This window comes from Oncorhynchus mykiss, unplaced genomic scaffold (genome assembly GCF_013265735.2).
Source record: "Oncorhynchus mykiss isolate Arlee unplaced genomic scaffold, USDA_OmykA_1.1 un_scaffold_322, whole genome shotgun sequence".
NCBI lineage: Eukaryota > Metazoa > Chordata > Actinopteri > Salmoniformes > Salmonidae > Oncorhynchus > Oncorhynchus mykiss.
Window position 1 is genome coordinate 46,021 of NW_023493771.1, and position 23,458 is coordinate 69,478.

At 40.9% G+C, this 23,458-nt stretch overlaps 20 non-coding genes across 20 annotated transcripts; all 20 read right to left on the reverse strand.

The window, feature by feature from the left end:
* Positions 1 to 999: 999 nt before the first annotated feature.
* On the reverse strand, positions 1,000 to 1,073 carry trnan-guu. Its single transcript has one exon. It is a non-coding gene; the product is annotated as a tRNA-Asn (tRNA).
* A 1,093-nt stretch (positions 1,074 to 2,166) lies between these two features.
* trnan-guu lies at positions 2,167 to 2,240 on the reverse strand. The gene has a single exon. It is a non-coding gene; the product is annotated as a tRNA-Asn (tRNA).
* A 1,093-nt stretch (positions 2,241 to 3,333) lies between these two features.
* On the reverse strand, positions 3,334 to 3,407 carry trnan-guu. Its single transcript has one exon. It is a non-coding gene; the product is annotated as a tRNA-Asn (tRNA).
* A 1,107-nt stretch (positions 3,408 to 4,514) lies between these two features.
* trnan-guu lies at positions 4,515 to 4,588 on the reverse strand. Its single transcript has one exon. It is a non-coding gene; the product is annotated as a tRNA-Asn (tRNA).
* A 1,093-nt stretch (positions 4,589 to 5,681) lies between these two features.
* trnan-guu lies at positions 5,682 to 5,755 on the reverse strand. Its single transcript has one exon. It is a non-coding gene; the product is annotated as a tRNA-Asn (tRNA).
* Positions 5,756 to 6,848: 1,093 nt separating this feature from the next.
* On the reverse strand, positions 6,849 to 6,922 carry trnan-guu. Its single transcript has one exon. It is a non-coding gene; the product is annotated as a tRNA-Asn (tRNA).
* A 1,107-nt stretch (positions 6,923 to 8,029) lies between these two features.
* Positions 8,030 to 8,103, reverse strand: trnan-guu. The gene has a single exon. It is a non-coding gene; the product is annotated as a tRNA-Asn (tRNA).
* Positions 8,104 to 9,196: 1,093 nt separating this feature from the next.
* On the reverse strand, positions 9,197 to 9,270 carry trnan-guu. Its single transcript has one exon. It is a non-coding gene; the product is annotated as a tRNA-Asn (tRNA).
* Positions 9,271 to 10,363: 1,093 nt separating this feature from the next.
* Positions 10,364 to 10,437, reverse strand: trnan-guu. The gene has a single exon. It is a non-coding gene; the product is annotated as a tRNA-Asn (tRNA).
* Positions 10,438 to 11,530: 1,093 nt separating this feature from the next.
* On the reverse strand, positions 11,531 to 11,604 carry trnan-guu. Its single transcript has one exon. It is a non-coding gene; the product is annotated as a tRNA-Asn (tRNA).
* A 1,107-nt stretch (positions 11,605 to 12,711) lies between these two features.
* On the reverse strand, positions 12,712 to 12,785 carry trnan-guu. The gene has a single exon. It is a non-coding gene; the product is annotated as a tRNA-Asn (tRNA).
* Positions 12,786 to 13,892: 1,107 nt separating this feature from the next.
* On the reverse strand, positions 13,893 to 13,966 carry trnan-guu. The gene has a single exon. It is a non-coding gene; the product is annotated as a tRNA-Asn (tRNA).
* A 1,093-nt stretch (positions 13,967 to 15,059) lies between these two features.
* On the reverse strand, positions 15,060 to 15,133 carry trnan-guu. The gene has a single exon. It is a non-coding gene; the product is annotated as a tRNA-Asn (tRNA).
* A 1,093-nt stretch (positions 15,134 to 16,226) lies between these two features.
* On the reverse strand, positions 16,227 to 16,300 carry trnan-guu. The gene has a single exon. It is a non-coding gene; the product is annotated as a tRNA-Asn (tRNA).
* Positions 16,301 to 17,394: 1,094 nt separating this feature from the next.
* Positions 17,395 to 17,468, reverse strand: trnan-guu. The gene has a single exon. It is a non-coding gene; the product is annotated as a tRNA-Asn (tRNA).
* A 1,093-nt stretch (positions 17,469 to 18,561) lies between these two features.
* Positions 18,562 to 18,635, reverse strand: trnan-guu. The gene has a single exon. It is a non-coding gene; the product is annotated as a tRNA-Asn (tRNA).
* Positions 18,636 to 19,728: 1,093 nt separating this feature from the next.
* trnan-guu lies at positions 19,729 to 19,802 on the reverse strand. The gene has a single exon. It is a non-coding gene; the product is annotated as a tRNA-Asn (tRNA).
* A 1,093-nt stretch (positions 19,803 to 20,895) lies between these two features.
* On the reverse strand, positions 20,896 to 20,969 carry trnan-guu. Its single transcript has one exon. It is a non-coding gene; the product is annotated as a tRNA-Asn (tRNA).
* A 1,093-nt stretch (positions 20,970 to 22,062) lies between these two features.
* trnan-guu lies at positions 22,063 to 22,136 on the reverse strand. Its single transcript has one exon. It is a non-coding gene; the product is annotated as a tRNA-Asn (tRNA).
* Positions 22,137 to 23,229: 1,093 nt separating this feature from the next.
* trnan-guu lies at positions 23,230 to 23,303 on the reverse strand. The gene has a single exon. It is a non-coding gene; the product is annotated as a tRNA-Asn (tRNA).
* Between the last annotated feature and the right edge of the window lie 155 nt (positions 23,304 to 23,458).

Sequence of the window (23,458 nt, forward strand, 5' to 3'; positions counted from 1 at the left end):
ATGGTTGTGTTAACGTGCATCGAAAGTGCAGCAACATTTTCAAGGAAGTAGCCCTGTAGTTTTCTAATGTTTGTTAGCTGTTTGAATGGCCTTAAAAGGGCAAAGATGTAGCGCAATGTTCGTCAGCGCAACATTATATTAAAAGGCATCTGGCAGGAGTAAATTCAGCCACAATCACAAATATATTATGATAAATATATATTTTAAACAACTGCATTTTCACAAATGTAATATATAATCGCCAAGCCCATTCAAAAATAATTAGGGGACTGACTCCGGAAGAATGATGAAGTGGCTAGACACTTTTATGGCGTATAGGCATACATTTACACACAAAAACTCTGGACCAACATTGTCCTTCTCGCGAGATAAATATAAATAATACGTTTTTTCATACCAGATTGACATCATTTACGTTGTCATACTAGCCAGATTAATAAGAATAAATTATATGTTCCTTGGAGAACACAGAATGATCAAGCTATTGAGTAACAGAAGATCAGAGACCATTGACAGCCATTTTACCAGTAGGTATAGTAACTTGTCATCTTTCATGTTCAACAACACACCAATCACATGTTACAACAGGAAACACAGCAGGTCAAAAGCAAGCTTACTGTAAGGCCAGGAAGGTCTTCCATATAACTAGAAATAGAAAGACAGCATCCCTGGGTGGGCTCAAATCACCAACTTTTAAATGAACAGTCTAACGCGCCAACAAATTGCACCACAGAGACTTGTGGTTATACTGACCCTCAGCAGGCCAAAGTCTCATGGAAGCTCACGCCAAGTCAGGAAGGGGGACTTCACAATCTGAAAAATGTCATCCCTGGGTGGTGTCAAAGCACCAACCTTTAGATTGACAGTCAAACACACTAACTGATTGCACGAGAGAGGCTTGTGTTGGCATTGACCCTCAGCACGGCAATTTAACAGGAATCTCATAACAGGTACAGGACGTCACATCGACATCATGGAGCACAACAAACTGAAAACTGTCGTCCCTGGGTGGGCTCGAACCACCAACCTTTAGATTAACAGTCTAACGCGCTAACCAATTGCGCCACAGAGACTTGTGGTGTATTTAATACTGACGCTAGATCGCTGGCCATTTGTGCTCTCATCCAACTGAACATGGAGTTTACGAAACAACAACACTTTGTTCCAATGGTTGTGTTAACGTGCATCGAAAGTGCAGCAACATTTTCAAGGAAGTAGCCCTGTAGTTTTCTAATGTTTGTTAGCTGTTTGAATGGCCTTAAAAGGGCAAAGATGTAGCGCAATGTTCGTCAGCGCAACATTATATTAAAAGGCATCTGGCAGGAGTAAATTCAGCCACAATCACAAATATATTATGATAAATATATATTTTAAACAACTGCATTTTCACAAATTTAATATATAATCGCCAAGCCCATTCAAAAATAATTAGGGGACTGACTCCGGAAGAATGATGAAGTGGCTAGTCACTTTTATGGCGTATAGGCATACATTTACACACAAAAACTCTGGACCAACATTGTCCTTCTCGCGAGATAAATATAAATAATACGTTTTTTCATACCAGATTGACATCATTTACGTTGTCATACTAGCCAGATTAATAAGAATAAATTATATGTTCCTTGGAGAACACAGAATGATCAAGCTATTGAGTAACAGAAGATCAGAGACCATTGACAGCCATTTTACCAGTAGGTATAGTAACTTGTCATCTTTCATGTTCAACAACACACCAATCACATGTTACAACAGGAAACACAGCAGGTCAAAAGCAAGCTTACTGTAAGGCCAGGAAGGTCTTCCATATCACTAGAAATAGAAAGACAGCATCCCTGGGTGGGGTCAAATCACCAACTTTTAAATGAACAGTCTAACGCGCCAACAAATTGCACCACAGAGACTTGTGGTTATACTGACCCTCAGCAGGCCAAAGTCTCATGGAAGCTAACGCCAAGTCAGGAAGGGGGACTTCACAATCTGAAAAATGTCATCCCTGGGTGGTGTCAAAGCACCAACCTTTAGATTGACAGTCAAACACACTAACTGATTGCACGAGAGAGGCTTGTGTTGGCATTGACCCTCAGCACGGCAATTTAACAGGAATCTCATAACAGGTACAGGACGTCACATCGACATCATGGAGCACAACAAACTGAAAACTGTCGTCCCTGGGTGGGCTCGAACCACCAACCTTTAGATTAACAGTCTAACGCGCTAACCAATTGCGCCACAGAGACTTGTGGTGTATTTAATACTGACGCTAGATCGCTGGCCATTTGTGCTCTCATCCAACTGAACATGGAGTTTACGAAACAACAACACTTTGTTCCAATGGTTGTGTTAACGTGCATCGAAAGTGCAGCAACATTTTCAAGGAAGTAGCCCTGTAGTTTTCTAATGTTTGTTAGCTGTTTGAATGGCCTTAAAAGGGCAAAGATGTAGCGCAATGTTCGTCAGCGCAACATTATATTAAAAGGCATCTGGCAGGAGTAAATTCAGCCACAATCACAAATATATTATGATAAATATATATTTTAAACAACTGCATTTTCACAAATGTAATATATAATCGCCAAGCCCATTCAAAAATAATTAGGGGACTGACTCCGGAAGAATGATGAAGTGGCTAGTCACTTTTATGGCGTATAGGCATACATTTACACACAAACACACTGGACCAACATTGTCCTTCTCGCGAGATAAATATAAATAATACGTTTTTTCATACCAGATTGACATCATTTACGTTGTCATACTAGCCAGATTAATAAGAATAAATTATATGTTCCTTGGAGAACACAGAATGATCAAGCTATTGAGTAACAGAAGATCAGAGACCATTGACAGCCATTTTACCAGTAGGTATAGTAACTTGTCATCTTTCATGTTCAACAACACACCAATCACATGTTACAACAGGAAACACAGCAGGTCAAAAGCAAGCTTACTGTAAGGCCAGGAAGGTCTTCCATATCACTAGAAATAGAAAGACAGCATCCCTGGGTGGGCTCAAATCACCAACTTTTAAATGAACAGTCTAACGCGCCAACAAATTGCACCACAGAGACTTGTGGTTATACTGACCCTCAGCAGGCCAAAGTCTCATGGAAGCTAACGCCAAGTCAGGAAGGGGGACTTCACAATCTGAAAAACGTCATCCCTGGGTGGTGTCAAAGCACCAACCTTTAGATTGACAGTCAAACACACTAACTGATTGCACGAGAGAGGCTTGTGTTGGCATTGACCCTCAGCACGGCAATTTAACAGGAATCTCATAACAGGTACAGGACGTCACATCGACATCATGGAGCACAACAAACTGAAAACTGTCGTCCCTGGGTGGGCTCGAACCACCAACCTTTAGATTAACAGTCTAACGCGCTAACCAATTGCGCCACAGAGACTTGTGGTGTATTTAACACTGACGCTAGATCGCTGGCCATTTGTGCTCTCATCCAACTGAACATGGAGTTTACGAAACAACAACACTTTGTTCCAATGGTTGTGTTAACGTGCATCGAAAGTGCAGCAACATTTTCAAGGAAGTAGCCCTGTAGTTTTCTAATGTTTGTTAGCTTTTTGAATGGCCTTAAAAGGGAAAAGATGTAGCGCAATGTTCGTCAGCGCAACATTATATTAAAAGGCATCTGGCAGGAGTAAATTCAGCCACAATCACAAATATATTATGATAAATATATATTTTAAACAACTGCATTTTCACAAATGTAATATATAATCGCCAAGCCCATTCAAAAATAATTAGGGGACTGACTCCGGAAGAATGATGAAGTGGCTAGTCACTTTTATGGCGTATAGGCATACATTTACACACAAACACACTGGACCAACATTGTCCTTCTCGCGAGATAAATATAAATAATACGTTTTTTCATACCAGATTGACATCATTTACGTTGTCATACTAGCCAGACTAATAAGAATAAATTATATGTTCCTTGGAGAACACAGAATGATCAAGCTATTGAGTAACAGAAGATCAGAGACCATTGACAGCCATTTTACCAGTAGGTATAGTAACTTGTCATCTTTCATGTTCAACAACACACCAATCACATGTTACAACAGGAAACACAGCAGGTCAAAAGCAAGCTTACTGTAAGGCCAGGAAGGTCTTCCATATCACTAGAAATAGAAAGACAGCATCCCTGGGTGGGCTCAAATCACCAACTTTTAAATGAACAGTCTAACGCGCCAACAAATTGCACCACAGAGACTTGTGGTTATACTGACCCTCAGCAGGCCAAAGTCTCATGGAAGCTAACGCCAAGTCAGGAAGGGGGACTTCACAATCTGAAAAATCTCATCCCTGGGTGGTGTCAAAGCACCAACCTTTAGATTGACAGTCAAACACACTAACTGATTGCACGAGAGAGGCTTGTGTTGGCATTGACCCTCAGCACGGCAATTTAACAGGAATCTCATAACAGGTACCTCATAACAGGTACAGGACGTCACATCGACATCATGGAGCACAACAAACTGAAAACTGTCGTCCCTGGGTGGGCTCGAACCACCAACCTTTAGATTAACAGTCTAACGCGCTAACCAATTGCGCCACAGAGACTTGTGGTGTATTTAATACTGACGCTAGATCACTGGCCATTTGTGCTCTCATCCAACTGAACATGGAGTTTACGAAACAACAACACTTTGTTCCAATGGTTGTGTTAACGTGCATCGAAAGTGCAGCAACATTTTCAGGGAAGTAGCCCTGTAGTTTTCTAATGTTTGTTAGCTGTTTGAATGGCCTTAAAAGGGCAAAGATGTAGCGCAATGTTCGTCAGCGCAACATTATATTAAAAGGCATCTGGCAGGAGTAAATTCAGCCACAATCACAAATATATTATGATAAATATATATTTTAAACAACTGCATTTTCACAAATGTAATATATAATCGCCAAGCCCATTCAAAAATAATTAGGGGACTGACTCCGGAAGAATGATGAAGTGGCTAGTCACTTTTATGGCGTATAGGCATACATTTACACACAAACACACTGGACCAACATTGTCCTTCTCGCGAGATAAATATAAATAATACGTTTTTTCATACCAGATTGACATCATTTACGTTGTCATACTAGCCAGATTAATAAGAATAAATTATATGTTCCTTGGAGAACACAGAATGATCAAGCTATTGAGTAACAGAAGATCAGAGACCATTGACAGCCATTTTACCAGTAGGTATAGTAACTTGTCATCTTTCATGTTCAACAACACACCAATCACATGTTACAACAGGAAACACAGCAGGTCAAAAGCAAGCTTACTGTAAGGCCTGGAAGGTCTTCCATATCACTAGAAATAGAAAGACAGCATCCCTGGGTGGGCTCAAATCACCAACTTTTAAATGAACAGTCTAACGCGCCAACAAATTGCACCACAGAGACTTGTGGTTATACTGACCCTCAGCAGGCCAAAGTCTCATGGAAGCTAACGCCAAGTAAGGAAGGGGGACTTCACAATCTGAAAAACGTCATCCCTGGGTGGTGTCAAAGCACCAACCTTTAGATTGACAGTCAAACACACTAACTGATTGCACGAGAGAGGCTTGTGTTGGCATTGACCCTCAGCACGGCAATTTAACAGGAATCTCATAACAGGTACAGGACGTCACATCGACATCATGGAGCACAACAAACTGAAAACTGTCGTCCCTGGGTGGGCTCGAACCACCAACCTTTAGATTAACAGTCTAACGCGCTAACCAATTGCGCCACAGAGACTTGTGGTGTATTTAATACTGACGCTAGATCGCTGGCCATTTGTGCTCTCATCCAACTGAACATGGAGTTTACGAAACAACAACACTTTGTTCCAATGGTTGTGTTAACGTGCATCGAAAGTGCAGCAACATTTTCAAGGAAGTAGCCCTGTAGTTTTCTAATGTTTGTTAGCTGTTTGAATGGCCTTAAAAGGGCAAAGATGTAGCGCAATGTTCGTCAGCGCAACATTATATTAAAAGGCATCTGGCAGGAGTAAATTCAGCCACAATCACAAATATATTATGATAAATATATATTTTAAACAACTGCATTTTCACAAATGTAATATATAATCGCCAAGCCCATTCAAAAATAATTAGGGGACTGACTCCGGAAGAATGATGAAGTGGCTAGTCACTTTTATGGCGTATAGGCATACATTTACACACAAACACACTGGACCAACATTGTCCTTCTCGCGAGATAAATATAAATAATACGTTTTTTCATACCAGATTGACATCATTTACGTTGTCATACTAGCCAGATTAATAAGAATAAATTATATGTTCCTTGGAGAACACAGAATGATCAAGCTATTGAGTAACAGAAGATCAGAGACCATTGACAGCCATTTTACCAGTAGGTATAGTAACTTGTCATCTTTCATGTTCAACAACACACCAATCACATGTTACAACAGGAAACACAGCAGGTCAAAAGCAAGCTTACTGTAAGGCCAGGAAGGTCTTCCATATCACTAGAAATAGAAAGACAGCATCCCTGGGTGGGCTCAAATCACCAACTTTTAAATGAACAGTCTAACGCGCCAACAAATTGCACCACAGAGACTTGTGGTTATACTGACCCTCAGCAGGCCAAAGTCTCATGGAAGCTAACGCCAAGTCAGGAAGGGGGACTTCACAATCTGAAAAACGTCATCCCTGGGTGGTGTCAAAGCACCAACCTTTAGATTGACAGTCAAACACACTAACTGATTGCACGAGAGAGGCTTGTGTTGGCATTGACCCTCAGCACGGCAATTTAACAGGAATCTCATAACAGGTACAGGACGTCACATCGACATCATGGAGCACAACAAACTGAAAACTGTCGTCCCTGGGTGGGCTCGAACCACCAACCTTTAGATTAACAGTCTAACGCGCTAACCAATTGCGCCACAGAGACTTGTGGTGTATTTAACACTGACGCTAGATCGCTGGCCATTTGTGCTCTCATCCAACTGAACATGGAGTTTACGAAACAACAACACTTTGTTCCAATGGTTGTGTTAACGTGCATCGAAAGTGCAGCAACATTTTCAAGGAAGTAGCCCTGTAGTTTTCTAATGTTTGTTAGCTTTTTGAATGGCCTTAAAAGGGAAAAGATGTAGCGCAATGTTCGTCAGCGCAACATTATATTAAAAGGCATCTGGCAGGAGTAAATTCAGCCACAATCACAAATATATTATGATAAATATATATTTTAAACAACTGCATTTTCACAAATGTAATATATAATCGCCAAGCCCATTCAAAAATAATTAGGGGACTGACTCCGGAAGAATGATGAAGTGGCTAGTCACTTTTATGGCGTATAGGCATACATTTACACACAAACACACTGGACCAACATTGTCCTTCTCGCGAGATAAATATAAATAATACGTTTTTTCATACCAGATTGACATCATTTACGTTGTCATACTAGCCAGACTAATAAGAATAAATTATATGTTCCTTGGAGAACACAGAATGATCAAGCTATTGAGTAACAGAAGATCAGAGACCATTGACAGCCATTTTACCAGTAGGTATAGTAACTTGTCATCTTTCATGTTCAACAACACACCAATCACATGTTACAACAGGAAACACAGCAGGTCAAAAGCAAGCTTACTGTAAGGCCAGGAAGGTCTTCCATATCACTAGAAATAGAAAGACAGCATCCCTGGGTGGGCTCAAATCACCAACTTTTAAATGAACAGTCTAACGCGCCAACAAATTGCACCACAGAGACTTGTGGTTATACTGACCCTCAGCAGGCCAAAGTCTCATGGAAGCTAACGCCAAGTCAGGAAGGGGGACTTCACAATCTGAAAAATCTCATCCCTGGGTGGTGTCAAAGCACCAACCTTTAGATTGACAGTCAAACACACTAACTGATTGCACGAGAGAGGCTTGTGTTGGCATTGACCCTCAGCACGGCAATTTAACAGGAATCTCATAACAGGTACCTCATAACAGGTACAGGACGTCACATCGACATCATGGAGCACAACAAACTGAAAACTGTCGTCCCTGGGTGGGCTCGAACCACCAACCTTTAGATTAACAGTCTAACGCGCTAACCAATTGCGCCACAGAGACTTGTGGTGTATTTAATACTGACGCTAGATCACTGGCCATTTGTGCTCTCATCCAACTGAACATGGAGTTTACGAAACAACAACACTTTGTTCCAATGGTTGTGTTAACGTGCATCGAAAGTGCAGCAACATTTTCAGGGAAGTAGCCCTGTAGTTTTCTAATGTTTGTTAGCTGTTTGAATGGCCTTAAAAGGGCAAAGATGTAGCGCAATGTTCGTCAGCGCAACATTATATTAAAAGGCATCTGGCAGGAGTAAATTCAGCCACAATCACAAATATATTATGATAAATATATATTTTAAACAACTGCATTTTCACAAATGTAATATATAATCGCCAAGCCCATTCAAAAATAATTAGGGGACTGACTCCGGAAGAATGATGAAGTGGCTAGTCACTTTTATGGCGTATAGGCATACATTTACACACAAACACACTGGACCAACATTGTCCTTCTCGCGAGATAAATATAAATAATACGTTTTTTCATACCAGATTGACATCATTTACGTTGTCATACTAGCCAGATTAATAAGAATAAATTATATGTTCCTTGGAGAACACAGAATGATCAAGCTATTGAGTAACAGAAGATCAGAGACCATTGACAGCCATTTTACCAGTAGGTATAGTAACTTGTCATCTTTCATGTTCAACAACACACCAATCACATGTTACAACAGGAAACACAGCAGGTCAAAAGCAAGCTTACTGTAAGGCCAGGAAGGTCTTCCATATCACTAGAAATAGAAAGACAGCATCCCTGGGTGGGCTCAAATCACCAACTTTTAAATGAACAGTCTAACGCGCCAACAAATTGCACCACAGAGACTTGTGGTTATACTGACCCTCAGCAGGCCAAAGTCTCATGGAAGCTCACGCCAAGTCAGGAAGGGGGACTTCACAATCTGAAAAATGTCATCCCTGGGTGGTGTCAAAGCACCAACCTTTAGATTGACAGTCAAACACACTAACTGATTGCACGAGAGACGCTTGTGTTGGCATTGACCCTCGGCACGGCAATTTAACAGGAATCTCATAACAGGTACAGGACGTCACATCGACATCATGGAGCACAACAAACTGAAAGCTGTCGTCCCTGGGTGGGCTCGAACCACCAACCTTTAGATTAACAGTCTAACGCGCTAACCAATTGCACCACAGAGACTTGTGGTGTATTTAATACTGACGCTAGATCACTGGCCATTTGTGCTCTCATCCAACTGAACATGGAGTTTACGAAACAACAACACTTTGTTCCAATGGTTGTGTTAACGTGCATCGAAAGTGCAGCAACATTTTCAAGGAAGTAGCCCTGTAGTTTTCTAATGTTTGTTAGCTGTTTGAATGGCCTTAAAAGGGCAAAGATGTAGCGCAATGTTCGTCAGCGCAACATTATATTAAAAGGCATCTGGCAGGAGTAAATTCAGCCACAATCACAAATATATTATGATAAATATATATTTTAAACAACTGCATTTTCACAAATGTAATATATAATCGCCAAGCCCATTCAAAAATAATTAGGGGACTGACTCCGGAAGAATGATGAAGTGGCTAGTCACTTTTATGGCGTATAGGCATACATTTACACACAAAAACTCTGGACCAACATTGTCCTTCTCGCGAGATAAATATAAATAATACGTTTTTTCATACCAGATTGACATCATTTACGTTGTCATACTAGCCAGATTAATAAGAATAAATTATATGTTCCTTGGAGAACACAGAATGATCAAGCTATTGAGTAACAGAAGATCAGAGACCATTGACAGCCATTTTACCAGTAGGTATAGTAACTTGTCATCTTTCATGTTCAACAACACACCAATCACATGTTACAACAGGAAACACAGCAGGTCAAAAGCAAGCTTACTGTAAGGCCAGGAAGGTCTTCCATATAACTAGAAATAGAAAGACAGCATCCCTGGGTGGGCTCAAATCACCAACTTTTAAATGAACAGTCTAACGCGCCAACAAATTGCACCACAGAGACTTGTGGTTATACTGACCCTCAGCAGGCCAAAGTCTCATGGAAGCTAACGCCAAGTCAGGAAGGGGGACTTCACAATCTGAAAAATTTCATCCCTGGGTGGTGTCAAAGCACCAACCTTTAGATTGACAGTCAAACACACTAACTGATTGCACGAGAGAGGCTTGTGTTGGCATTGACCCTCAGCACGGCAATTTAACAGGAATCTCATAACAGGTACAGGACGTCACATCGACATCATGGAGCACAACAAACTGAAAACTGTCGTCCCTGGGTGGGCTCAAACCACCAACCTTTAGATTAACAGTCTAACGCGCTAACCAATTGCGCCACAGAGACTTGTGGTGTATTTAATACTGACGCTAGATCACTGGCCATTTGTGCTCTCATCCAACTGAACATGGAGTTTACGAAACAACAACACTTTGTTCCAATGGTTGTGTTAACGTGCATCGAAAGTGCAGCAACATTTTCAAGGAAGTAGCCCTGTAGTTTTCTAATGTTTGTTAGCTGTTTGAATGGCCTTAAAAGGGCAAAGATGTAGCGCAATGTTCGTCAGCGCAACATTATATTAAAAGGCATCTGGCAGGAGTAAATTCAGCCACAATCACAAATATATTATGATAAATATATATTTTAAACAACTGCATTTTCACAAATGTAATATATAATCGCCAAGCCCATTCAAAAATAATTAGGGGACTGACTCCGGAAGAATGATGAAGTGGCTAGTCACTTTTATGGCGTATAGGCATACATTTACACACAAACACACTGGACCAACATTGTCCTTCTCGCGAGATAAATATAAATAATACGTTTTTTCATACCAGATTGACATCATTTACGTTGTCATACTAGCCAGATTAATAAGAATAAATTATATGTTCCTTGGAGAACACAGAATGATCAAGCTATTGAGTAACAGAAGATCAGAGACCATTGACAGCCATTTTACCAGTAGGTATAGTAACTTGTCATCTTTCATGTTCAACAACACACCAATCACATGTTACAACAGGAAACACAGCAGGTCAAAAGCAAGCTTACTGTAAGGCCAGGAAGGTCTTCCATATAACTAGAAATAGAAAGACAGCATCCCTGGGTGGGCTCAAATCACCAACTTTTAAATGAACAGTCTAACGCGCCAACAAATTGCACCACAGAGACTTGTGGTTATACTGACCCTCAGCAGGCCAAAGTCTCATGGAAGCTCACGCCAAGTCAGGAAGGGGGACTTCACAATCTGAAAAATGTCATCCCTGGGTGGTGTCAAAGCACCAACCTTTAGATTGACAGTCAAACACAATAACTGATTGCACGAGAGAGGCTTGTGTTGGCATTGACCCTCAGCACGGCAATTTAACAGGAATCTCATAACAGGTACAGGACGTCACATCGACATCATGGAGCACAACAAACTGAAAACTGTCGTCCCTGGGTGGGCTCGAACCACCAACCTTTAGATTAACAGTCTAACGCGCTAACCAATTGCGCCACAGAGACTTGTGGTGTATTTAATACTGACGCTAGATCACTGGCCATTTGTGCTCTCATCCAACTGAACATGGAGTTTACGAAACAACAACACTTTGTTCCAATGGTTGTGTTAACGTGCATCGAAAGTGCAGCAACATTTTCAAGGAAGTAGCCCTGTAGTTTTCTAATGTTTGTTAGCTGTTTGAATGGCCTTAAAAGGGCAAAGATGTAGCGCAATGTTCGTCAGCGCAACATTATATTAAAAGGCATCTGGCAGGAGTAAATTCAGCCACAATCACAAATATATTATGATAAATATATATTTTAAACAACTGCATTTTCACAAATGTAATATATAATCGCCAAGCCCATTCAAAAATAATTAGGGGACTGACTCCGGAAGAATGATGAAGTGGCTAGTCACTTTTATGGCGTATAGGCATACATTTACACACAAAAACTCTGGACCAACATTGTCCTTCTCGCGAGAAATATATAAATAATACGTTTTTTCATACCAGATTGACATCATTTACGTTGTCATACTAGCCAGATTAATAAGAATAAATTATATGTTCCTTGGAGAACACAGAATGATCAAGCTATTGAGTAACAGAAGATCAGAGACCATTGACAGCCATTTTACCAGTAGGTATAGTAACTTGTCATCTTTCATGTTCAACAACACACCAATCACATGTTACAACAGGAAACACAGCAGGTCAAAAGCAAGCTTACTGTAAGGCCAGGAAGGTCTTCCATATCACTAGAAATAGAAAGACAGCATCCCTGGGTGGGCTCAAATCACCAACTTTTAAATGAACAGTCTAACGCGCCAACAAATTGCACCACAGAGACTTGTGGTTATACTGACCCTCAGCAGGCCAAAGTCTCATGGAAGCTCACGCCAAGTCAGGAAGGGGGACTTCACAATCTGAAAAATGTCATCCCTGGGTGGTGTCAAAGCACCAACCTTTAGATTGACAGTCAAACACACTAACTGATTGCACGAGAGAGGCTTGTGTTGGCATTGACCCTCAGCACGGCAATTTAACAGGAATCTCATAACAGGTACCTCATAACAGGTACAGGACGTCACATCGACATCATGGAGCACAACAAACTGAAAACTGTCGTCCCTGGGTGGGCTCGAACCACCAACCTTTAGATTAACAGTCTAACGCACTAACCAATTGCGCCACAGAGACTTGTGGTGTATTTAATACTGACGCTAGATCGCTGGCCATTTGTGCTCTCATCCAACTGAACATGGAGTTTACGAAACAACAACACTTTGTTCCAATGGTTGTGTTAACGTGCATCGAAAGTGCAGCAACATTTTCAGGGAAGTAGCCCTGTAGTTTTCTAATGTTTGTTAGCTGTTTGAATGGCCTTAAAAGGGCAAAGATGTAGCGCAATGTTCGTCAGCGCAACATTATATTAAAAGGCATCTGGCAGGAGTAAATTCAGCCACAATCACAAATATATTATGATAAATATATATTTTAAACAACTGCATTTTCACAAATGTAATATATAATCGCCAAGCCCATTCAAAAATAATTAGGGGACTGACTCCGGAAGAATGATGAAGTGGCTAGTCACTTTTATGGCGTATAGGCATACATTTACACACAAACACACTGGACCAACATTGTCCTTCTCGCGAGATAAATATAAATAATACGTTTTTTCATACCAGATTGACATCATTTACGTTGTCATACTAGCCAGATTAATAAGAATAAATTATATGTTCCTTGGAGAACACAGAATGATCAAGCTATTGAGTAACAGAAGATCAGAGACCATTGACAGCCATTTTACCAGTAGGTATAGTAACTTGTCATCTTTCATGTTCAACAACACACCAATCACATGTTACAACAGGAAACACAGCAGGTCAAAAGCAAGCTTACTGTAAGGCCTGGAAGGTCTTCCATATCACTAGAAATAGAAAGACAGCATCCCTGGGTGGGCTCAAATCACCAACTTTTAAATGAACAGTCTAACGCGCCAACAAATTGCACCACAGAGACTTGTGGTTATACTGACCCTCAGCAGGCCAAAGTCTCATGGAAGCTAACGCCAAGTAAGGAAGGGGGACTTCACAATCTGAAAAACGTCATCCCTGGGTGGTGTCAAAGCACCAACCTTTAGATTGACAGTCAAACACACTAACTGATTGCACGAGAGAGGCTTGTGTTGGCATTGACCCTCAGCACGGCAATTTAACAGGAATCTCATAACAGGTACCTCATAACAGGTACAGGACGTCACATCGACATCATGGAGCACAACAAACTGAAAACTGTCGTCCCTGGGTGGGCTCGAACCACCAACCTTTAGATTAACAGTCTAACGCGCTAACCAATTGCGCCACAGAGACTTGTGGTGTATTTAACACTGACGCTAGATCGCTGGCCATTTGTGCTCTCATCCAACTGAACATGGAGTTTACGAAACAACAACACTTTGTTCCAATGGTTGTGTTAACGTGCATCGAAAGTGCAGCAACATTTTCAAGGAAGTAGCCCTGTAGTTTTCTAATGTTTGTTAGCTTTTTGAATGGCCTTAAAAGGGAAAAGATGTAGCGCAATGTTCGTCAGCGCAACATTATATTAAAAGGCATCTGGCAGGAGTAAATTCAGCCACAATCACAAATATATTATGATAAATATATATTTTAAACAACTGCATTTTCACAAATGTAATATATAATCGCCAAGCCCATTCAAAAATAATTAGGGGACTGACTCCGGAAGAATGATGAAGTGGCTAGTCACTTTTATGGCGTATAGGCATACATTTACACACAAACACACTGGACCAACATTGTCCTTCTCGCGAGATAAATATAAATAATACGTTTTTTCATACCAGATTGACATCATTTACGTTGTCATACTAGCCAGACTAATAAGAATAAATTATATGTTCCTTGGAGAACACAGAATGATCAAGCTATTGAGTAACAGAAGATCAGAGACCATTGACAGCCATTTTACCAGTAGGTATAGTAACTTGTCATCTTTCATGTTCAACAACACACCAATCACATGTTACAACAGGAAACACAGCAGGTCAAAAGCAAGCTTACTGTAAGGCCAGGAAGGTCTTCCATATCACTAGAAATAGAAAGACAGCATCCCTGGGTGGGCTCAAATCACCAACTTTTAAATGAACAGTCTAACGCGCCAACAAATTGCACCACAGAGACTTGTGGTTATACTGACCCTCAGCAGGCCAAAGTCTCATGGAAGCTCACGCCAAGTCAGGAAGGGGGACTTCACAATCTGAAAAATGTCATCCCTGGGTGGTGTCAAAGCACCAACCTTTAGATTGACAGTCAAACACACTAACTGATTGCACGAGAGACGCTTGTGTTGGCATTGACCCTCGGCACGGCAATTTAACAGGAATCTCATAACAGGTACAGGACGTCACATCGACATCATGGAGCACAACAAACTGAAAGCTGTCGTCCCTGGGTGGGCTCGAACCACCAACCTTTAGATTAACAGTCTAACGCGCTAACCAATTGCACCACAGAGACTTGTGGTGTATTTAATACTGACGCTAGATCACTGGCCATTTGTGCTCTCATCCAACTGAACATGGAGTTTACGAAACAACAACACTTTGTTCCAATGGTTGTGTTAACGTGCATCGAAAGTGCAGCAACATTTTCAAGGAAGTAGCCCTGTAGTTTTCTAATGTTTGTTAGCTGTTTGAATGGCCTTAAAAGGGCAAAGATGTAGCGCAATGTTCGTCAGCGCAACATTATATTAAAAGGCATCTGGCAGGAGTAAATTCAGCCACAATCACAAATATATTATGATAAATATATATTTTAAACAACTGCATTTTCACAAATGTAATATATAATCGCCAAGCCCATTCAAAAATAATTAGGGGACTGACTCCGGAAGAATGATGAAGTGGCTAGTCACTTTTATGGCGTATAGGCATACATTTACACACAAAAACTCTGGACCAACATTGTCCTTCTCGCGAGATAAATATAAATAATACGTTTTTTCATACCAGATTGACATCATTTACGTTGTCATACTAGCCAGATTAATAAGAATAAATTATATGTTCCTTGGAGAACACAGAATGATCAAGCTATTGAGTAACAGAAGATCAGAGACCATTGACAGCCATTTTACCAGTAGGTATAGTAACTTGTCATCTTTCATGTTCAACAACACACCAATCACATGTTACAACAGGAAACACAGCAGGTCAAAAGCAAGCTTACTGTAAGGCCAGGAAGGTCTTCCATATAACTAGAAATAGAAAGACAGCATCCCTGGGTGGGCTCAAATCACCAACTTTTAAATGAACAGTCTAACGCGCCAACAAATTGCACCACAGAGACTTGTGGTTATACTGACCCTCAGCAGGCCAAAGTCTCATGGAAGCTCACGCCAAGTCAGGAAGGGGGACTTCACAATCTGAAAAATGTCATCCCTGGGTGGTGTCAAAGCACCAACCTTTAGATTGACAGTCAAACACACTAACTGATTGCACGAGAGAGGCTTGTGTTGGCATTGACCCTCAGCACGGCAATTTAACAGGAATCTCATAACAGGTACAGGACGTCACATCGACATCATGGAGCACAACAAACTGAAAACTGTCGTCCCTGGGTGGGCTCGAACCACCAACCTTTAGATTAACAGTCTAACGCGCTAACCAATTGCGCCACAGAGACTTGTGGTGTATTTAATACTGACGCTAGATCGCTGGCCATTTGTGCTCTCATCCAACTGAACATGGAGTTTACGAAACAACAACACTTTGTTCCAATGGTTGTGTTAACGTGCATCGAAAGTGCAGCAACATTTTCAAGGAAGTAGCCCTGTAGTTTTCTAATGTTTGTTAGCTGTTTGAATGGCCTTAAAAGGGCAAAGATGTAGCGCAATGTTCGTCAGCGCAACATTATATTAAAAGGCATCTGGCAGGAGTAAATTCAGCCACAATCACAAATATATTATGATAAATATATATTTTAAACAACTGCATTTTCACAAATGTAATATATAATCGCCAAGCCCATTCAAAAATAATTAGGGGACTGACTCCGGAAGAATGATGAAGTGGCTAGTCACTTTTATGGCGTATAGGCATACATTTACACACAAAAACTCTGGACCAACATTGTCCTTCTCGCGAGATAAATATAAATAATACTGTTTTTTCATACCAGATTGACATCATTTACGTTGTCATACTAGCCAGATTAATAAGAATAAATTATATGTTCCTTGGAGAACACAGAATGATCAAGCTATTGAGTAACAGAAGATCAGAGACCATTGACAGCCATTTTACCAGTAGGTATAGTAACTTGTCATCTTTCATGTTCAACAACACACCAATCACATGTTACAACAGGAAACACAGCAGGTCAAAAGCAAGCTTACTGTAAGGCCAGGAAGGTCTTCCATATCACTAGAAATAGAAAGACAGCATCCCTGGGTGGGCTCAAATCACCAACTTTTAAATGAACAGTCTAACGCGCCAACAAATTGCACCACAGAGACTTGTGGTTATACTGACCCTCAGCAGGCCAAAGTCTCATGGAAGCTCACGCCAAGTCAGGAAGGGGGACTTCACAATCTGAAAAATGTCATCCCTGGGTGGTGTCAAAGCACCAACCTTTAGATTGACAGTCAAACACACTAACTGATTGCACGAGAGAGGCTTGTGTTGGCATTGACCCTCAGCACGGCAATTTAACAGGAATCTCATAACAGGTACAGGACGTCACATCGACATCATGGAGCACAACAAACTGAAAACTGTCGTCCCTGGGTGGGCTCGAACCACCAACCTTTAGATTAACAGTCTAACGCGCTAACCAATTGCGCCACAGAGACTTGTGGTGTATTTAATACTGACGCTAGATCGCTGGCCATTTGTGCTCTCATCCAACTGAACATGGAGTTTACGAAACAACAACACTTTGTTCCAATGGTTGTGTTAACGTGCATCGAAAGTGCAGCAACATTTTCAAGGAAGTAGCCCTGTAGTTTTCTAATGTTTGTTAGCTGTTTGAATGGCCTTAAAAGGGCAAAGATGTAGCGCAATGTTCGTCAGCGCAACATTATATTAAAAGGCATCTGGCAGGAGTAAATTCAGCCACAATCACAAATATATTATGATAAATATATATTTTAAACAACTGCATTTTCACAAATGTAATATATAATCGCCAAGCCCATTCAAAAATAATTAGGGGACTGACTCCGGAAGAATGATGAAGTGGCTAGTCACTTTTATGGCGTATAGGCATACATTTACACACAAACACTCTGGACCAACATTGTCCTTCTCGCGAGATAAATATAAATAATACGTTTTTTCATACCAGATTGACATCATTTACGTTGTCATACTAGCCAGATTAATAAGAATAAATTATATGTTCCTTGGAGAACACAGAATGATCAAGCTATTGAGTAACAGAAGATCAGAGACCATTGACAGCCATTTTACCAGTAGGTATAGTAACTTGTCATCTTTCATGTTCAACAACACACCAATCACATGTTACAACAGGAAACACAGCAGGTCAAAAGCAAGCTTACTGTAAGGCCAGGAAGGTCTTCCATATCACTAGAAATAGAAAGACAGCATCCCTGGGTGGGCTCAAATCACCAACTTTTAAATGAACAGTCTAACGCGCCAACAAATTGCACCACAGAGACTTGTGGTTATACTGACCCTCAGCAGGCCAAAGTCTCATGGAAGCTCACGCCAAGTCAGGAAGGGGGACTTCACAATCTGAAAAATGTCATCCCTGGGTGGTGTCAAAGCACCAACCTTTAGATTGACAGTCAAACACACTAACTGATTGCACGAGAGAGGCTTGTGTTGGCATTGACCCTCAGCACGGCAATTTAACAGGAATCTCATAACAGGTACAGGACGTCACATCGACATCATGGAGCACAACAAACTGAAAACTGTCGTCCCTGGGTGGGCTCGAACCACCAACCTTTAGATTAACAGTCTAACGCGCTAACCAATTGCGCCACAGAGACTTATTGTGTATTTAATACTGACGCTAGATCGCTGGCCATTTGTGCTCTCATCCAACTGAACATGGAGTTTACGAAACAACAACACTTTGTTCCAATGGTTGTGTTAACGTGCATCGAAAGTGCAGCAACATTTTCAAGGAAGTAGCCCTGTAGTTTTCTAATGTTTGTTAGCTGTTTGAATGGCCTTAAAAGGGCAAAGATGTAGCGCAATGTTCGTCAGCGCAACATTATATTAAAAGGCATCTGGCAGGAGTAAATTCAGCCACAATCACAAATATATTATGATAAATATATATTTTAAACAACTGCATTTTCACAAATGTAATATATAATCGCCAAGCCCATTCAAAAATAATTAGGGGACTGACTCCGGAAGAATGATGAAGTGGCTAGTCACTTTTATGGCGTATAGGCATACATTTACACACAAAAACTCTGGACCAACATTGTCCTTCTCGCGAGATAAATATAAATAATACGTTTTTTCATACCAGATTGACATCATTTACGTTGTCATACTAGCCAGATTAATAAGAATAAATTATATGTTCCTTGGAGAACACAGAATGATCAAGCTATTGAGTAACAGAAGATCAGAGACCATTGACAGCCATTTTACCAGTAGGTATAGTAACTTGTCATCTTTCATGTTCAACAACACACCAATCACATGTTACAACAGGAAACACAGCAGGTCAAAAGCAAGCTTACTGTAAGGCCAGGAAGGTCTTCCATATCACTAGAAATAGAAAGACAGCATCCCTGGGTGGGCTCAAATCACCAACTTTTAAATGAACAGTCTAACGCGCCAACAAATTGCACCACAGAGACTTGTGGTTATACTGACCCTCAGCAGGCCAAAGTCTCATGGAAGCTCACGCCAAGTCAGGAAGGGGGACTTCACAATCTGAAAAATGTCATCCCTGGGTGGTGTCAAAGCACCAACCTTTAGATTGACAGTCAAACACACTAACTGATTGCACGAGAGAGGCTTGTGTTGGCATTGACCCTCAGCACGGCAATTTAACAGGAATCTCATAACAGGTACAGGACGTCACATCGACATCATGGAGCACAACAAACTGAAAACTGTCGTCCCTGGGTGGGCTCGAACCACCAACCTTTAGATTAACAGTCTAACGCGCTAACCAATTGCGCCACAGAGACTTATTGTGTATTTAATACTGACGCTAGATCGCTGGCCATTTGTGCTCTCATCCAACTGAACATGGAGTTTACGAAACAACAACACTTTGTTCCAATGGTTGTGTTAACGTGCATCGAAAGTGCAGCAACATTTTCAAGGAAGTAGCCCTGTAGTTTTCTAATGTTTGTTAGCTGTTTGAATGGCCTTAAAAGGGCAAAGATGTAGCGCAATGTTCGTCAGCGCAACATTATATTAAAAGGCATCTGGCAGGAGTAAATTCAGCCACAATCACAAATATATTATGATAAATATATATTTTAAACAACTGCATTTTCACAAATGTAATATATAATCGCCAAGCCCATTCAAAAATAATTAGGGGACTGACTCCGGAAGAATGATGAAGTGGCTAGTCACTTTTATGGCGTATAGGCATACATTTACACACAAAAACTCTGGACCAACATTGTCCTTCTCGCGAGATAAATATAAATAATACGTTTTTTCATACCAGATTGACATCATTTACGTTGTCATACTAGCCAGATTAATAAGAATAAATTATATGTTCCTTGGAGAACACAGAATGATCAAGCTATTGAGTAACAGAAGATCAGAGACCATTGACAGCCATTTTACCAGTAGGTATAGTAACTTGTCATCTTTCATGTTCAACAACACACCAATCACATGTTACAACAGGAAACACAGCAGGTCAAAAGCAAGCTTACTGTAAGGCCAGGAAGGTCTTCCATATCACTAGAAATAGAAAGACAGCATCCCTGGGTGGGCTCAAATCACCAACTTTTAAATGAACAGTCTAACGCGCCAACAAATTGCACCACAGAGACTTGTGGTTATACTGACCCTCAGCAGGCCAAAGTCTCATGGAAGCTCACGCCAAGTCAGGAAGGGGGACTTCACAATCTGAAAAATGTCATCCCTGGGTGGTGTCAAAGCACCAACCTTTAGATTGACAGTCAAACACACTAACTGATTGCACGAGAGAGGCTTGTGTTGGCATTGACCCTCAGCACGGCAATTTAACAGGAATCTCATAACAGGTACAGGACGTCACATCGACATCATGGAGCACAACAAACTGAAAACTGTCGTCCCTGGGTGGGCTCGAACCACCAACCTTTAGATTAACAGTCTAACGCGCTAACCAATTGCGCCACAGAGACTTATTGTGTATTTAATACTGACGCTAGATCGCTGGCCATTTGTGCTCTCATCCAACTGAACATGGAGTTTACGAAACAACAACACTTTGTTCCAATGGTTGTGTTAACGTGCATCGAAAGTGCAGCAACATTTTCAAGGAAGTAGCCCTGTAGTTTTCTAATGTTTGTTAGCTGTTTGAATGGCCTTAAAAGGGCAAAGATGTAGCGCAATGTTCGTCAGCGCAACATTATATTAAAAGGCATCTGGCAGGAGTAAATTCAGCCACAATCACAAATATATTATGATAAATATATATTTTAAACAACTGCATTTTCACAAATGTAATATATAATCGCCAAGCCCATTCAAAAATAATTAGGGGACTGACTCCGGAAGAATGATGAAGTGGCTAGTCACTTTTATGGCGTATAGGCATACATTTACACACAAAAACTCTGGACCAACATTGTCCTTCTCGCGAGATAAATATAAATAATACGTTTTTTCATACCAGATTGACATCATTTACGTTGTCATACTAGCCAGATTAATAAGAATAAATTATATGTTCCTTGGAGAACACAGAATGATCAAGCTATTGAGTAACAGAAGATCAGAGACCATTGACAGCCATTTTACCAGTAGGTATAGTAACTTGTCATCTTTCATGTTCAACAACACACCAATCACATGTTACAACAGGAAACACAGCAGGTCAAAAGCAAGCTTACTGTAAGGCCAGGAAGGTCTTCCATATCACTAGAAATAGAAAGACAGCATCCCTGGGTGGGCTCAAATCACCAACTTTTAAATGAACAGTCTAACGCGCCAACAAATTGCACCACAGAGACTTGTGGTTATACTGACCCTCAGCAGGCCAAAGTCTCATGGAAGCTCACGCCAAGTCAGGAAGGGGGACTTCACAATCTGAAAAATGTCATCCCTGGGTGGTGTCAAAGCACCAACCTTTAGATTGACAGTCAAACACACTAACTGATTGCACGAGAGAGGCTTGTGTTGGCATTGACCCTCAGCACGGCAATTTAACAGGAATCTCATAACAGGTACAGGACGTCACATCGACATCATGGAGCACAACAAACTGAAAACTGTCGTCCCTGGGTGGGCTCGAACCACCAACCTTTAGATTAACAGTCTAACGCACTAACCAATTGCGCCACAGAGACTTGTGGTGTATTTAATACTGACGCTAGATCGCTGGCCATTTGTGCTCTCATCCAACTGAACATGGAGTTTACGAAACAACAACACTTTGTTCCAATGGTTGTGTTAACGTGCATCGAAAGTGCAGCAACATTTTCAAGGAAGTAGCCCTGTAGTTTTCTAATGTTTGTTAGCTGTTTGAATGGCCTTAAAAGGGCAAAGATGTAGCGCAATGTTCGTCAGCGCAACATTATATTAAAAGGCATCTGGCAGGAGTAAATTCAGCCACAATCACAAATATATTATGATAAATATATATTTTAAACAACTGCATTTTCACAAATGTAATATATAATCGCCAAGCCCATTCAAAAATAATTAGGGGACTGACTCCGGAAGAATGATGAAGTGGCTAGTCACTTTTATGGCGTATAGGCATACATTTACACACAAAAACTCTGGACCAACATTGTCCTTCTCGCGAGATAAATATAAATAATACGTTTTTTCATACCAGATTGACATCATTTACGTTGTCATACTAGCCAGATTAATAAGAATAAATTATATGTTCCTTGGAGAACACAGAATGATCAAGCTATTGAGTAACAGAAGATCAGAGACCATTGACAGCCATTTTACCAGTAGGTATAGTAACTTGTCATCTTTCATGTTCAACAACACACCAATCACATGTTACAACAGGAAACACAGCAGGTCAAAAGCAAGCTTACTGTAAGGCCAGGAAGGTCTTCCATATCACTAGAAATAGAAAGACAGCATCCCTGGGTGGGCTCAAATCACCAACTTTTAAATGAACAGTCTAACGCGCCAACAAATTGCACCACAGAGACTTGTGGTTATACTGACCCTCAGCAGGCCAAAGTCTCATGGAAGCTCACGCCAAGTCAGGAAGGGGGACTTCACAATCTGAAAAATGTCATCCCTGGGTGGTGTCAAAGCACCAACCTTTAGATTGACAGTCAAACACACTAACTGATTGCACGAGAGAGGCTTGTGTTGGCATTGACCCTCAGCACGGCAATTTAACAGGAATCTCATAACAGGTACAGGACGTCACATCGACATCATGGAGCACAACAAACTGAAAACTGTCGTCCCTGGGTGGGCTCGAACCACCAACCTTTAGATTAACAGTCTAACGCGCTAACCAATTGCGCCACAGAGACTTGTGGTGTATTTAATACTGACGCTAGATCGCTGGCCATTTGTGCTCTCATCCAACTGAACATGGAGTTTACGAAACAACAACACTTTGTTCCAATGGTTGTGTTAACGTGCATCGAAAGTGCAGCAACATTTTCAAGGAAGTAGCCCTGTAGTT